Here is a 15271-nt window from a genome sequence, read left to right as displayed (position 1 = left end):
ACATAAATTAAATAAATATTAATTACTAGATTATGGGCACTTTAATGGAACATTTAAAGGAAACCTTACAACTTCATATTATTATTGGAGTGTAACAGATTAGCTTTAAATGACTCAGTTTGAAATAAAATCCATATTTATCATGGGCATGAGGTAGGACCATGATAATACACAAGATAATAAAGAAAGAGAAAACAGGAGGTGCAACACATTTAAAAAGGAAAAAAACCAAACAAAAATGGACAAGGGAAAAAAACTAAATCCCGTTAAGCACACTAGACAAAGGCTACCAAAATAAGAGAGGAAATAATCAAACAAGCGGGACCCCACTGATGAAAACTTTACAGAAAGGGCAGAACAACATGGAAGATATGCAAAACCCAAGAAAAAGAACAGAATTAATACACAAAGGGGAAAATAATTTTGAAATTGGACCCAAGTGTGGAACAGAGTGCGAAGACAACAGAAGTAGTTTTAACAGTTTTATTTTGGTAGTGACAAACACAACATAATAACTTGGCATAGAAACGTGGCAACTTAGAATATATACAGTATACAACTTAGCAGGGTGAGGGGTGAGGCACTAACGAGGTGGACTGAGTCACGGCTGGAAGCGGGTGTGGTAGCAGTTGCAGGTGGAGTTGGAGTAGATTTGATGGGAGAAGGTGTAGCTCCGGGTGAGCTGCGCGGAGTGGAATGGCTGACCTGGGTTCGAGAGATCCACCGAGCAAAAGGTGACAGGAGGGCAGGCAGGTGTAGAGCTGGAAGCTTTCCAAGAGGTGGCGTGTGAAGAGCAGAGAGTATGGACTGGAGTCTGAGAAATGAGCAAAGCCTGAGAGATGAGCCGTGGCGTGACCAGAAAACTGCAGCACAAGAGAACAAGGTGGACTTGAGACAATAGCATAGAGCATCAGAGCCTGTTACTAACATGGGTTAGTTGACAAACTGGCGGTGACATGACAACGCAGGTCTTGGCGGACACAGGTGAATCTGGAACCCAGTGGAAATTTCCAGCAGCTCACCTGGACTGTGACAAAGAATCACACATTTACACAAAGAAAACTAGAAAGTCCACAAAAACTCAAATCACAGGCTAGCATATCCAGGACCATAACAACTTCCTGCAAATCGAAAGCTTCAGTAGAAGGAACATTGGGCTGCTGTACTAGCAGCCAGCCTCAAATGACCATGTTAAGGAAATCCACAGCCACTGGTGTCCAGGAAAACTGTTGGAGACGGCACATTTAATGAAATATGAAGCCTGAGGTTTTGGCCTCATTATCTGAAACTTTGGCCATGTTATAAATACGCATCCAACATCGTTTTAATATATGCACGGCAGAAAATAAAGCATGGCATGTTCCCTTTAAAACAAATCTACTTTTAAGAGAGAATAAACCCACACAGAAACATATGTACAGAGCATCAAAGAATCCATCAGACCTCATACTGTTTTGACTTTAAAGAAGCTCAAATGAAAGTAGCAACATAAAATGATGATCTAATGTCACCGGGCTTCAGCGTCTCATCAAACGGTCACACTCTGAGGCAGAATCTAAATGGCGTTTGGTACTATATAGATATTTTCAACAGTCGACATGGTCTGTGCCGCAGGTGGCAGAATATCCATTCACCTCTCAGGGTGCTTTCTCTGCTCTCATTTCATTTCTCATGGATGAAAGAGAATAAGGGGAAAATGCTACTCACTGGTTCTCACTTTACTCAACAGCACTCTGCACTAGGCTCTGTTTTGTCAAAAGCCAAAATGGCTTCATTGTAATTCAGCAGACATGTTTGAGAAGTAAGGGAGATGACAAGTCTTAAGACACTCAATATTTCTCGCTGCTGTTCATGTGAAGAGTGAAAAGATGAAGATTTTCTGCATAGGTAATAATCGGGAGTTGATGTCTTGGCTCTTCTATGACTTCGAAAATGTGTTTTTGCTGTGCCAGCTGTACATATTTATATATAACTGGTGCAAGAAAAAGACATTCACACACATATTATATACAGCTGTGGTCAAAGGTTTCATCACTCGCATGTCATGGTAATCTGGGGCTATTAAAGATTTATTTGACCTCTTCTTTATTCCAGGGTGTTATCATTGTGCAGCATATATTAACTTCTTTAAAAACTGAAATGGGTGCACATGTTTGAATTCATTTTGGATTTTCCCTAATCTATATAAGGCTAAATGCACTGTTAAAAAAAATTAAAGGAACACTTTCAAAACACATCACATCTCAAAGGGGAAAAAACATGCTGGATATCCATTACTGATATGGACTGGATAACGTGTTGCCATTTTTTGATCAAATTAAAATGTTCAACCTACAGTGGGACAGAATTCAAAGACACCCTGAAAATCAAACTGAAAAAAATGGTTACGGCAACATACTCTAATGAAGGAGAAAACCTTTGGAAAACACAAAGGAAATTATTTTTAGTGATTGAATTGGTATGCTTGGTGATAAATGGCCAACAAATGCAACTGATCAGTTTTCTAATCTATGCTCTATTAGCTAAAATTCCAGGAGTGTAACTTAGACATAAAATCATGTAAACACTTCCAGCATCACCAACTGAATACATGTCAATTCCAATGAGAAGGTGACACACACTTTGTGCCTCGGTAATATTATAGATTGGCTTCATTTTATGGGTTTTTTTAAACTACAACTTAATATGCTGAACTTTAAAAGAAAACACATTCTCCTAGCAGAGGATCTATATCACACTTGTGGGCGCTTCTACCTGATTTTAAACTGAAACTGAACATATGCTGGTCCTGATCAGGGTACGAGTTCAGCATGAGTGGCAACAGTGAGTTAGTCACGTAATAAGAGAGTAAATTCTATGAAAAAAATGGACTTTAAGCCTAAGCTTGGCAGGATATCTGGCACTTTTACCCAGCTGTCCAAGAGATAAGGAACAAAAAGTACAAACTGTACACACAGGACACAGACAGGGATGGGAAAAAGAAAGAAAAATAAAAGGAAACAACAGAAAAGTAATGATCAGTCTTACTAGAATCCATTTGTGAGTCTGATGTTGTAGGCAATTCTGTTTTTGTCTGTTGGTCATTGTTTACGAACGGAGACTTGGGTCACTTGTACAACAGCTTCTAGTGCAGAACAATAAAGGTGAAAAAGTCGGTAATACTGCAGATACATTTTTAACAACAGAGAGAAATTAACTAAATTATCAGATGATAGCCAGTGGTTTTGGCATTGGTCTTCTGCCACTTCTCTTTTATTCTTTAAGCAAACTGTTTACCTGCATGCAACGATTCCTTGCTCAAAGCTGACTGATCAATAGCACTCAGAGTAAAAGCAACAACAAGAAGAAACCAAAAATCTTTTCATTGCTAGCAGATTACAACAGTAGCAATGATCAAAAATAAGATTTCTAAATAAGGTGTATGTGTAGAATTAAGGGACAGCTAGTTGTCACTACTCTCTGTGGCAACTGTATCTGTATCGTAAACATAGGTAAAAACGAATTGGTCGAAACCCACTTTAAAACCACAGCCTGATGGGGGTTTTCTATTGAATAAATAGATAATAATAAATACATAGACATTTTGTCCTGTTATCTTTAGACAGATCCAGGTCAACCATTTTCCTTTGTTTACACTCCTGCGAAGCTAATCTAACAGGCTGCTATGTGTAAGTGACAGTATGCAAATACGACTGAAAGACATTATTTTTGGCTTATATTTAGAATAACATAAGAAACGTAAACTGTTTACCTTTTCAGTAACTATCAGAAATAACCTTGCAAGTTAAAAATTGAAACAAGGAACTAAAGGAACGCAGAAGAAGAAAATCATGAAGCAGTGCTTGTTCATTTTGCACTCTGGTGAAGCCAGTGTTTTCATGAAATGTTGGCACATTGTTGGGGAGTCCACTCACTCGCTGCTTTTCCCCTCAACTCGGGGACTTGGCTCGATATGAGGAGAGTGTTTTTACATAAAAATCAAGATGCCACGATTCTATTAAATTTGAATGAACTTCGGAGAATCCCATGTTGCCTTTAGGAAAAGGAATTCGGTCGAAGTCTTGGAACGAAACAAATGTAGGCCAATCAAATTAAATGTAGATGAAGGAACAAAATAAAACGAGTTTAATGGAAGAGAAAATTAAGTATTTGGCACGACAGAGTTTAAATTATTGAGCTCTCTTTCAGTTCACAACCAGTGGCTTCAGGGTGCTACAGGAAGACCCCAAAAGACACGTCTGGCCTTTCTCTCCAGCATCCTTTTAGTTTTATAGTTCTTAATCTCCTGCAGTGCGTTCCACAGCTTTTACCATTGTGGTTATTTGCTGCATGGAGTGACTCACAAAGTAGTGCCATTAATCATAAAAGTACAGCTCAACCTGACACTCAAGTCTTTTAATTTACTGTTTGGAAGATAAAAGTTTGCAGAAACATTAATATTGTGAAATAAACCCACCGTATAAACAATAGTTTGGTGGTGTATATGAATACAGTTATGCCCATAAATATTTGGACAATGACAAGTTTTTGTAATTATGTTTCTGTATTTCGCCACAGTTTTAATTTAAGAGGGTTAACAAAAGCATTGCACTGACTGTTTAGGACTTTTAAACAGTCCCCCTTTTCAGAGGCTCAAAAATAATTGGACAATTGACTGACAAGCAGTTGCCAAGTGAGGCCTGTTCATTTGTTGTTTTCTAACAAATGAAATCTGGAGTTTAATCCAAGTGTTAAACTTGTATTTGGAAATCTCGACATTGGATCCAAAGAGATGTTGATGCAAGTGAAGGAGGCTATCATTAGGCTGAAAATAAATCCATCAGAGAGACAGCAAAAACATCAGCAGAGGCCAACAACCTTGTGAATTCTTAAAAAGAAAAAATGCACGGGGCACTTCTGCAACATCAAAATATCTGGAAGACCACAGCAGGGTTAGTGCACAATGACAGATTTACATGGTTAACAAAAACAATGTGATAACATCTAACCAAGTATAGGATTGCCTTGAGGAGCCAGGTGTATCATCATCAAGGTCTATAACCAAGAGATGGAAATATTGAGGGATAGGAACAGGAAGACCTGGTCAGGCTGCCAGAAAACATCTAAAAGAGTCTGTACAGTTCTCGGAAAAATATTTGGGACAGACAAAGATTAAGTTGTAGAAGAAAAGAAGAAAAGGAGCAGCTTATGATCTGAAGCATAACACAACATCTGTCAGACATCTGTTATAGATGTGCATGTTATGGGTGCACATGTGCAGAAATGTACATTGGGTATACACTCTGCTCAGATTCACCCAAGTGCTAGAAAACTGATTGGACACCACTTCAAAGTGGAATTGGTTAATTTTGTATAATTTTTCAATTTAGTTTATACACATACATATATGTAAACACATATACATACACATATTATATATGTACACATACATATATAATATGTGTATGTACACACACACACACACACACACACACACACACACACACACACAGACATACCTACATATACAACTTTTTTTAAATTTTTTTTATCCTTGTTAATGTTAGCCACAATGATAAGTCTAATGCAACACCCTCATGACCCATCAGGACAGGGACATGAATTTAGGTGAATAATTCTTCATGTACCCACATTTGGGGATTTTGTTCCCCTCACCACCACCCGGCCCACTACAGCTTCATCTGATAAACACTCAAAGTTTGTGGCACTGGAAGAACTTTGGCATCAAAATTATCTTGTCTGAAAGTCCCCTTGTGGCTTTTTGTTCTGAAGCACAGTTGGAAAAGCATGCCAGGAATGACCCTCAATCCCAGAATGATGATATCATGACAGAACCAACAGCCAAAAGCTGTCACAGCACTGAGTCAGTCAAGTGATATAAAAACAAGCAAAAAAAAGAGAGCGAGAGAAAATCACAGTTGGCTCTTTCTCTGTATTAAATGCACATGCTGCATCCATCAGAGCATTTCTTATAAACAAAGATGCTCTATTGAAGCAGTTTAGCCTAAAGCAAAAATGCCAAGAAGTTTAACATTTATAGGTTTTAACATTATTGCAGCATCACATTTGGCTGGCATCTGTGCTTGTTTCAAAGGTTTTATAAGCTATCTGTGTACTAAACTTATGTGCATGGTTGCCGCGATGTTTATTTTATTGTTGGTGACACTTTATAACTTCATTATTTATCACTATAGTAACAAAATAGGCTCCTCACAAAAGGATGGTAAATGAGCTCAGCCACTACTTCTGAAATGGTGATATCTATTCTTGCTAAAGCATTCATTTTTGTTACCTCGCTCTACTTCAAGCTAAAGAATGGCTGCCAATGATGAAAGCAATTAATGGCATCTAAAAGGAGCCGTAAGCAATGATGCAGTGACTTAATCTGCCTTCTATTGCAGGGCCTATATTGAATCTGTCAGTCTGCCTGTGTGCCACAATAGGCTATTGTTTAGGAGGAGGACATGAGGGATGACTTCTGCCTAGGCAACTGTCTTTTACGTTAGGATACACCTGAGTAGACACCCATGCTATACAGTCTGAATGGGTAATACACTACCTTAGTTATGTATGTACACTTTCAGCATATTTTTGTAATGACCTACACATTCAGGGATGTGCATAGAGGCAAACAGGGATGGAAATCTTTACAAATACAGTCAAACATGCAGATCATTTCATATAATTTGAGTGATACTGGGCTGTTTAGCAGAAGAATTATGTCTTATAAGACATTTACATTAGCCTTTAAATAATACAACAAAGAGTAAGGAGCCAAAAACATATTCTCATCCACAGACACCTCAGAAAATCCCAGCAGGCAGAGACAGCTACTATACATGCAAACTCACAACCAGTATGAATACTCAAAACTCATACAATCACAGGCACCGGCGCTCTAAAATAAGCCACTAAAAGATGAGATAAGCACAGAAAGAGAGTTGGCACGAAGGCTTATACTCTACAACACAAACACCTTGCATGCAAAATTCTGTGTGCTGAGATGACAACGCTGCTAAAAGTGACACAGGTGCACAACCTGCTTGCATTAACATGCGCATTTTTAAAACATGTGCCAGGCTTTGTATGTTTAAAATAATTTTTTGTAAACATAATATGAAGAGTAAACATATCTGCTTGTTTAACATACTATTGAGTGTATATAACAACAATATAATCATAGCATATGTTCACTTGCCAATGCATATATTAGATTCCCTACCATGAAGCAATAATAATCAACAATTTTGCCTTCAGCTTGACACAATCTGGACATTTTCATCTAACCTCTGGCATCAAGAAGGTTATAGGATATTTTTTCTGCTCGTTTTCTATAAACTCTTAGATTGTTATGCAGGAAAATCCCAGCAGATCAGCAGTTTCTGAAATACTCAGCCCATCTAGGACCAACAGTGTTGGGAAGGTTACTTTTAAAATGTATTCCACTACAGAATACATGCCTCAAAATGTATTTTGTAACGTATTCCGTTACGTATTCTGAATACTTTGGATTACTTAATATATTATCATGCTTTTTACAACTACATGAATGTACTATTGCTGTGATTTATTACTATTACTGGAGGTAAAGGGACCTCTGGCTAATACGTCGGGTTCTGTGTCGGGCTCATAGCCGAAAACTAGCTTTACTTTGTTGTCTGAGTCAACTTTGCTTACGAGAGGCAGAGAGAAGCGTTGAAAGGCTGCTCCAACGGAACTTATTGTTTCGGAGGAAAACACGAGTAACTGTATTGTAAATACCACCTTTTTAAACGGCAACTGTAACAGAATACAGTTACTCATATTTTGTATTTTAAATACGTAACGGCGCTACATGTATTCGGTTACTCCCCAACACTGAGGACCAACAACCACGCTACCTTCAAAGTCAAATCACCTTAAATCACATTTCTTCCTCATTCTGATGCTCAGTTTGAACTTCAGTGAATTATCTTGACCATGTCTACGTGCCTTAATGCACTGAGTTGCTGCCAGTAATCTAACAGGTATACCTGGAATGAAAACATGGCGGCTGGGTGTATATCTATTATTAAATGCATTTTCTATAGAAAGGTAAAAACTTCATAATTCCATCCTAATATTTTTTTCTCTTATTCTCAATCTTTGTCTGGTCAGTGGCTTTCAGGAGCCCAGAGGGTCTCTGGGTTAACGACTTTCCCAGCCACGGCTGGACAGATAGACAGATGTGTTCTATAGATGGTGTTGTTGGAGATAAAGTCGAGGGGGAGTTACCATGTGTCCTGGTTGCTACAAAGCCCTTTGGTCTCCATTCATCAGCAAGAACAGGACCAGACCGCATGAATCACACACACAGCCGAGAGCAGTTTGTGTTTACTGTGTGTGTGTTCATGAATGTAACATACTGTCTGTAGGCAGAGCACATGCGCTTTGTCTCACCATTGCAAACGATACATAGCGACAGAGGCTTGTGTATACAATGTGCAGGTGCAGGGATTTTGTACACACACACACACACTTTCTGCTTTTAATCAGTCAAATAAACGCATACGAAAGAAAATCAGTGCATACCTCTCTCGTCTAATCACACGGCATCATCTTAATACAGGAAGTACAGGATAGTTTGCACACCGAGTGTCAGCACTGTAGATGTTAAACAGAAAATAGTCATATTGTCCTTCAGTAAACAAAGGCTGGTAAACAAATAGGCAAGAGTGGGTTATTATTACCCAACAGCACACACTCATATATTACACACACACGCATTCACGCAGATATAAAAGCAGGAGCAGTATTCATTACTGTGCCACATTAAAAGACAGCACAATGGAACATAAATGACTCTGCGCTCCAATAGCTTAATTGCTAATCTCTTCTTTTAGGACAGTGTTTATTTCATTAGCCTCGTTTGCGCTGATGCTATCTCCCTCCTAATTAACTTGTTTGGATTTAAATGTCTTTTCCCTTCGTGCCAGGCAAGAAACAAACAAATGCAAGGACCACCGTGAAGCCTGGTACAATAGATGTGAAAAAATAAGGATAAAGAAAATATATAAATCACAGGTTTACATGGACTTTGCGCTGTATTAGAGATAATGATCATTAAATGTGGAGTTAAAGTACTGGAAAAAGTCTATAAGTAACTAATATAGCCATTGGCTCATTTTGTAACTAATAGGAGAGTAATTAGCGTTTAAATATGTACTGCGCATAATTGGGAAATGGAGAAATATGACCCCATCTTTACACCTCAAGACTGGAGCTTTTCGATCTTAATATTGAAAGCGTTTTTTCCTCTCATGTTTCATATGTCTTCTCCTACTAGTAAATATCTTCTCCTTCTTTCATCTTTTTTAATGTAATTCTGTTAAACTTTCAGTAATCCTAGTCTTTGAAACTAATCAGGTCTTTCAAGATGAAATGCCCAACCTTCCTCACATCGCTGAGAGAGCTCATGAGACACAGCACCCAGAACTACAAATTAAATGCTCTGTGCGTAGGCTGTTCGAACAAATATAGTTACAAAATCTTAATCTAAGGCACAAATATCTTTGTCATCCATCCATCTGACTGGATCACGGCTGTATTCTCAGAAGCACCATGCCCCGTGAACAGGTTGCCAGTTGATTATATGCCTAACACAGACAAAAAGGCAATCATTCAAGCTTCTCTTGCATCCAGTATTTAGAACGGCCAATTAACCTAAGATTCATGTCTCTGGACTGTGGGAGGAAGCCAGAGCATCTGGATTAAAAAAGGGCAGGCAAGGGGAGAACATGCAAACAACAGCCAGGTTTGATCCCAAAACCAGTATCAGTATTTGCCATACTTTGACAAAGAGCAATTACATAACTGTAACCAAACCTTAGCAATGGCCACAGTGCTTTTCTAGCCTTATTTCCAGCAGCTAAAAGAAAGAAATGCATTTTAAAATCATGGTGATTAAATGTAAATAGAGCTTCACGGTGTCAATTAAACAAAAGCTTTGTTCTTGTTCAAATTGTTAAAAAATTCCCAGCATCTGGTTCCCCGGGTGGCCCGCTACATCAGATGAAAACTGAGATGTCTGGAAGCCTTCACCGGTCCTCATTTGTTTTAATCTGCTACTTTGGTCTAAATCTATCACTGTGGTGCTCTGCAGCATGGCATTCTTTCATTGTGTCAGACTCTGACACTGCAGGCTAGTTTATCTTCACAGTTTGAGTTTGTGCTGCAATGTGGAGCAAAGAAAATAAATGTTTAGGGGAATGCGCTCAGACATGTGTGTGCTTGAGAAAGAACAATAGGTTGAGGGTGGTAGACAAGTCAAATGGTGGATCAAGGGAAAGCTTGAGGTGTACGCTTGCTATTTTGTGGCCATTCGCCCCCAAAAGTGATTTCTTTATCTCATTTTTCAGTGTTTAGAAGCCTGGAAAGGGAAGAAGGCTGGGGGAAAAGGACGTGTAAGAAAGAAACAAAGACAGAAATGTTATTTCTGGTTTGTTAAATTACGTCAACGTGATTGACGGTCAAAGGAAAACGATTTCTTTATCTGGATCCTCAGTCCTGGGAAATAAGAGGGGACGGAGAATTAGAGGAGAAAGCAGATGTGGGGCAACGAGAATGAAATTGAGTAAAACACTGTGTGCTTCGGGATGTGTGTTTTTCAGTCTACATGTACAAGGTGTGTAAAGAAGTGCAGTGATAAAGAGGCCGCGAAGACAGCAAAGAGAAAAAGAGAGGGTGCGATTAGAGAGAGAAGAAACTCCGAACTATTGAACGGCGTATCTGGCTGTGTACACAGCCATCTGTACGCAGGGCCCTGAACCCATTTAAATTCAGGACGATTGCACTGTTTCTCAAATCCTTCAGAGCTGAATGCTTTTTGCACCCCGTCGAACAGGCTCAGAAGAGTAACACTGCGTCTGAAAATACGAACAGCAGCAGCACACGGAGGGCAGATCTCTTTGTCTGCTTAGAAAGGCAGCATTATCCACCAGGCAAGACACGTTTACACCGGGCGGCCTACAGGTTCTCACTTCGTGTTTTCATATCATTATTGATGGGGGCATTTTACGGTGTGGTGGTTTTTGTTCAAAATGCCCGGAAGGTCAGTCTAACAGCATGGCCGGTCAGCTAACATCAACCAGCTAACAGACATGGGTGAGGACAATAAAACATCACAACCGGCTCAGTTTTCAAGAGTGTGTATGTGATTGAATCTCTTGGGCATAAAGTGAATATTGGAGACTGACTGATCAGTTCCTAGAAGAGAAAGCTTAGGTTGTTGGTTCATCAGACATATGCAGTCTAAGCAGTCATGAGTCGGCTTTGTTGGACTATAAAAACAGGTCAAAAGCCAACACTTTGGTAACCACCCTACCCAGTAAAATGGTAATTCAGTGCAGTGGTGTGGTAAAACTCCCCCTGTCTATAACGCTGCTCCCACAGCAGCGTTATAGACAGGGTTAAGTTTTATTTCTGCCTCAAGCTTGTACTTGATCCCAATCAAAAGGACACGTTGGCATCTAGACAGGTACAAGAGAGCCATTTGGGAGATACTTAATAAAAATACAAAACTGAAATGGAGAACTGTGTGTCACACCCCAAACAGGCAACCTGTTGCTTTTTGTACCTACTATTTTTTTGCCAAGATAAAATTATAATATTGGGCTACTGTGCCAATATTTACTTACTGGCACAGTGTCCCACTAATTTCATCTGACTGCTGCACTCAGGACAGTTGCAATCAATGTAATATATATACATAAATTAATTGATTAGTTTTGTTTATCTTGTGTCATGGTTTATAGTGTAATTAATATTTTACACAATTCATTATTATTTTCTCGTTCTTTCCTCATGTTTTTCTCTCTTCTGCATTTCCCTGCTTCCCTCTGTGTGTATTCCACATTCCTTTCAGTTACTTCCCATTCATATTACTTCCTTATGTGGCTTGCTGTGTTTTGAGTCCCTGTCTTGTTATCTAATTGAATATACCTGTGTCTTATTATATTTGGTAAGTGTGTCCCTTTCCTCAGTCTTAATGACCTTGTCGGGCTTTCCCCCTCCTACTCCTGTGTCTCCCACAGCTTCATTTTCTTGCTTCCTTCTGATTTTCTGTTTGAACTTTGGATTATTCTGCCATATTCTTTCATATTTTTTAAAATCAAAAAGTCAGATTAAGGATGATTTTCCTTTTTACAACATACAGCCTTTTTGTGCCTTTGTTTTGGTCTGCTAAAGACAGCATCATTGTATACAAACAGGCATCTGCCCACTAACTTCCTCCATCAAATTAAGGCAGATGAAATATGGCTTTTCTTTTATGTCCTTTCTCCTTTGAGAATTCTCCAAAAGCTTTCAACATGATGCTTTAAGCAGACACACAAATGCACAAAAATACGCCAAATGATTCGTGTCATTATTTGTAGACCGACCATTTTCACTCTCTTATCTTCCCATACTTGCACTTGATAGGGACCTGTATGCAAGAGTCTCATACAGTCCAATAAAGTCAATAGGAATCCCTCCAAGTCACCATGAAACCCCCAACCCCCACCTGATTGATCTTCTTTCTATAGACATCAGAATTAAATTGGCTAAAACTAATGACCATGTGAAGTCAGAAGTGGAAAGTGCGTTGGCTTGTAAACAGAAAGCATTGTGCTGCTGGTTGAACTCCCACTTCACCATCACGATTCAGTACAACCTATGCATCTGTGCTAATGCTGGAACAATCCATCAAATCACTCCCCTCTATTGTTTTCTATGCAATTTCACAAACTCAAATTTCACTTGTGCTTGAACTTCTCCCTCTACACATTCAGCTGAAACATGTCATATAATGTAGCTCCTCTGTTTTTCACTTTTTTCCACCAAGTCCAGCTGCCGATAAGTGAAACTGCCACATCAGACTTTACATAAATGCACATCTAAAACTATAACCGTTTGCTGTTCCAGATTGACAGGTGTATTACATTAGATGAAAATACAACCCCATCTACTGCACGAGTACATAAATTCATAAACAATCATCCCTCACCCTCTCAGGATACCATGCAGCACTCAAATCAGTGCATCTCATCAGCACCCATTCCATCAACACTTTGGTTGCTGACACTCAAGGGCAGCCTTTAATTTCAGCCAGTGATGAATGAGCTGGTGGGACAGAGGGAGGGGGATGAACTCCAATCAAGGGGCTCCTATGGGACTGTTATCAATGGGGTACTTCCGGAAACATCTGCCACATGGCTATCTATCATCAGATGACCAGAGAAGCTGCAGTGGGGAATGATGGGCTCAGCTGTGAGGCTTGTGTGGCTGTTGGTAGAAGGGCACCTTTTGAGTTTTTCCATCACTGTACTTTGTCATTATATGATCAAAATGATAGTGGGACAGGTTAGCACGCATTCTCCGCCTGTAATAAATCTGTGATTTTCTGTAATGATAAGAGAATGTGGTGATGGATTTCTTGAAAGTGTCTCGGTATGCTGTACAACCACATCTTATCTGATCTACGCGGAGCATGGAAGTTATTCCAGGGAAGCGAACATCTTCAATAAAATTGAAACCTATCAGAGCTCTGAACAAAAATCTCATTTAAAATATGAAACACAAATTTGCAGAAATGCTGTGCTGTCGTCTTCAAGAGACGAGCTTTGAGCTGCGGGTGTCAGAAAGGACATTCTGTGTTTCCTTTAATCAGTGAACAAACAGAAACACTGTTGCTGGAAGCAAAGAGCAGGAAAAAAGTAGCTAAATTTAAAAAGTGTAACATTTCTTCCTTGTTTTATTTTAGGACGTGTTCTCTCGTTTTAAAAGAGGATTCTTCCAACATGCTACGCCCTGTTGCTTTTGTAGTGTGTGTAGTTCAGAGTGATAAAGCCCATGGTGTTTGGTGTGATTACCCCAGATGCTGCCTGGCATGTAACTAATGACTTGCGATTCACCCTAGGTCAAGTCTGAGGCTTCTGCTTGAGCTTTGAAGCTTGTTTACCCTGCTGCTTAATGCCCATGAGACCTCTATGCTCCCCTCCGTTCCCTGCATACCATCTAGACAAATTAAGTACCTGCACTAGAAAAGGATTTTTTTTTTTTTTAAGAAAGAAAAGAAACAGTCTTTTGGTGCTCAAAGCAGCAACAAGAAAGAAAGAAAGAAAGAAAGAAAGAAAGAAAGAAAGAAAGAAAGAAAGAAAGAAAGAAAGAAAGAAAGAAAGAAAGAAAGAAAGAAAGAAAGAAAGAAAGAAAGAAAGAAAGAAAGAAAGAAAGAAAGAAAGAAAGAAAAGAAAGAAAGAAAAGAAAGAAAGAAAGAAAGAAAGAAGAAGAAAGAAAGAAAGAAAGAAAGAAAGAAAGAAAGAAAGAAAGAAAGAAAGAAAGAAAGAAAGAAAGAAAGAAAGAAAGAAAGAAAGAAAGAAAAAAAACACATTTGAAAAAGTCAGCAGCAATGTCTCTTTCCAGGAGTCATGACAGTGTTGTTGAAAATCCACAGAGCTTGTTGAGAAATGTTTCAGGCAGGAACTTTTTTTCTGTTAACTGTCTCCATCCTCCAACCAAGAAGCATGAAGCTAGCTAACATTAACATTGCCAAAAGGGACACCATCAGTATTCTCATGCCATCGAGCAAAAGCCTCATCGGGGGTGGTGGATGCTTTTCTCTTTCAAGTGATGAAAACAAAAAGTTGCACATGAAGCTGCTTAGTACTTCACTTAGTTAAGACGTGTGGATTTCTTCATTCCTTTATGGCTTGATTTTGTCAAAAACACATTGCTGTCATTGGGTTTTACTGTACTCACATTGTTACACGGCCTGGTCCGTGCAGACAGGGAACTCACACCAAAACTGAAGCAGACTGTGTGGGGAGTGAGAGGGACCCAACTGCACACACGGAGGGAGACGGAACTAAGGATAAACAAAAAGCGAGCTGTGTATTATGGCTGATACATGAGTACAAAATAAAGCAACATGGGCGAAAATAAACCTGAAACATAAACAGAAAAAACTAAACTGAGGTAACTATGTCAACGGACACGAACATGATCCTGAACAGGCACATGCGAGAAACTATGATAAGGAAAAACATGAACTGAGCAGACTCAAGTACATGAAACATGACAGACAACCTGACAAAGACTGAATGAAAACACACAGACTAAATACACAGAAGGGTAATGAGGCAAGTGGAAACACCTGGGGAGACACAGCTGACACAAATAAACATAATAGCGCCACAGGGGAAGAGTAATATATGCACATTGAACATGGAAACCTCAAGACTTTCAAAATAAAACAGGAAACATGGAGACACGTAGA

At 39.2% G+C, this 15271-nt stretch overlaps 1 long non-coding RNA gene across 1 annotated transcript; it reads right to left on the bottom strand.

Moving 5' to 3' along the window:
- Window positions 1-501: 501 nt before the first annotated feature.
- LOC121814209 lies at window positions 502-15066 on the bottom strand. Its single transcript, XR_006054191.1, has 3 exons — window positions 14755-15066; window positions 929-1027; window positions 502-814 (listed from the first exon to the last, which is right to left on the bottom strand). It is a non-coding gene; the product is annotated as an uncharacterized LOC121814209 (long non-coding RNA).
- Window positions 15067-15271: the final 205 nt, after the last annotated feature.

This window comes from Haplochromis burtoni, unplaced genomic scaffold, assembly GCF_018398535.1.
Source record: "Haplochromis burtoni strain Fernald_Lab_line unplaced genomic scaffold, NCSU_Asbu1 Contig_27, whole genome shotgun sequence".
NCBI lineage: Eukaryota > Metazoa > Chordata > Actinopteri > Cichliformes > Cichlidae > Haplochromis > Haplochromis burtoni.
The sequence above is the reverse complement of the archived record's forward strand: the minus strand, read 5'-3'. Positions and strand labels throughout refer to the sequence as shown.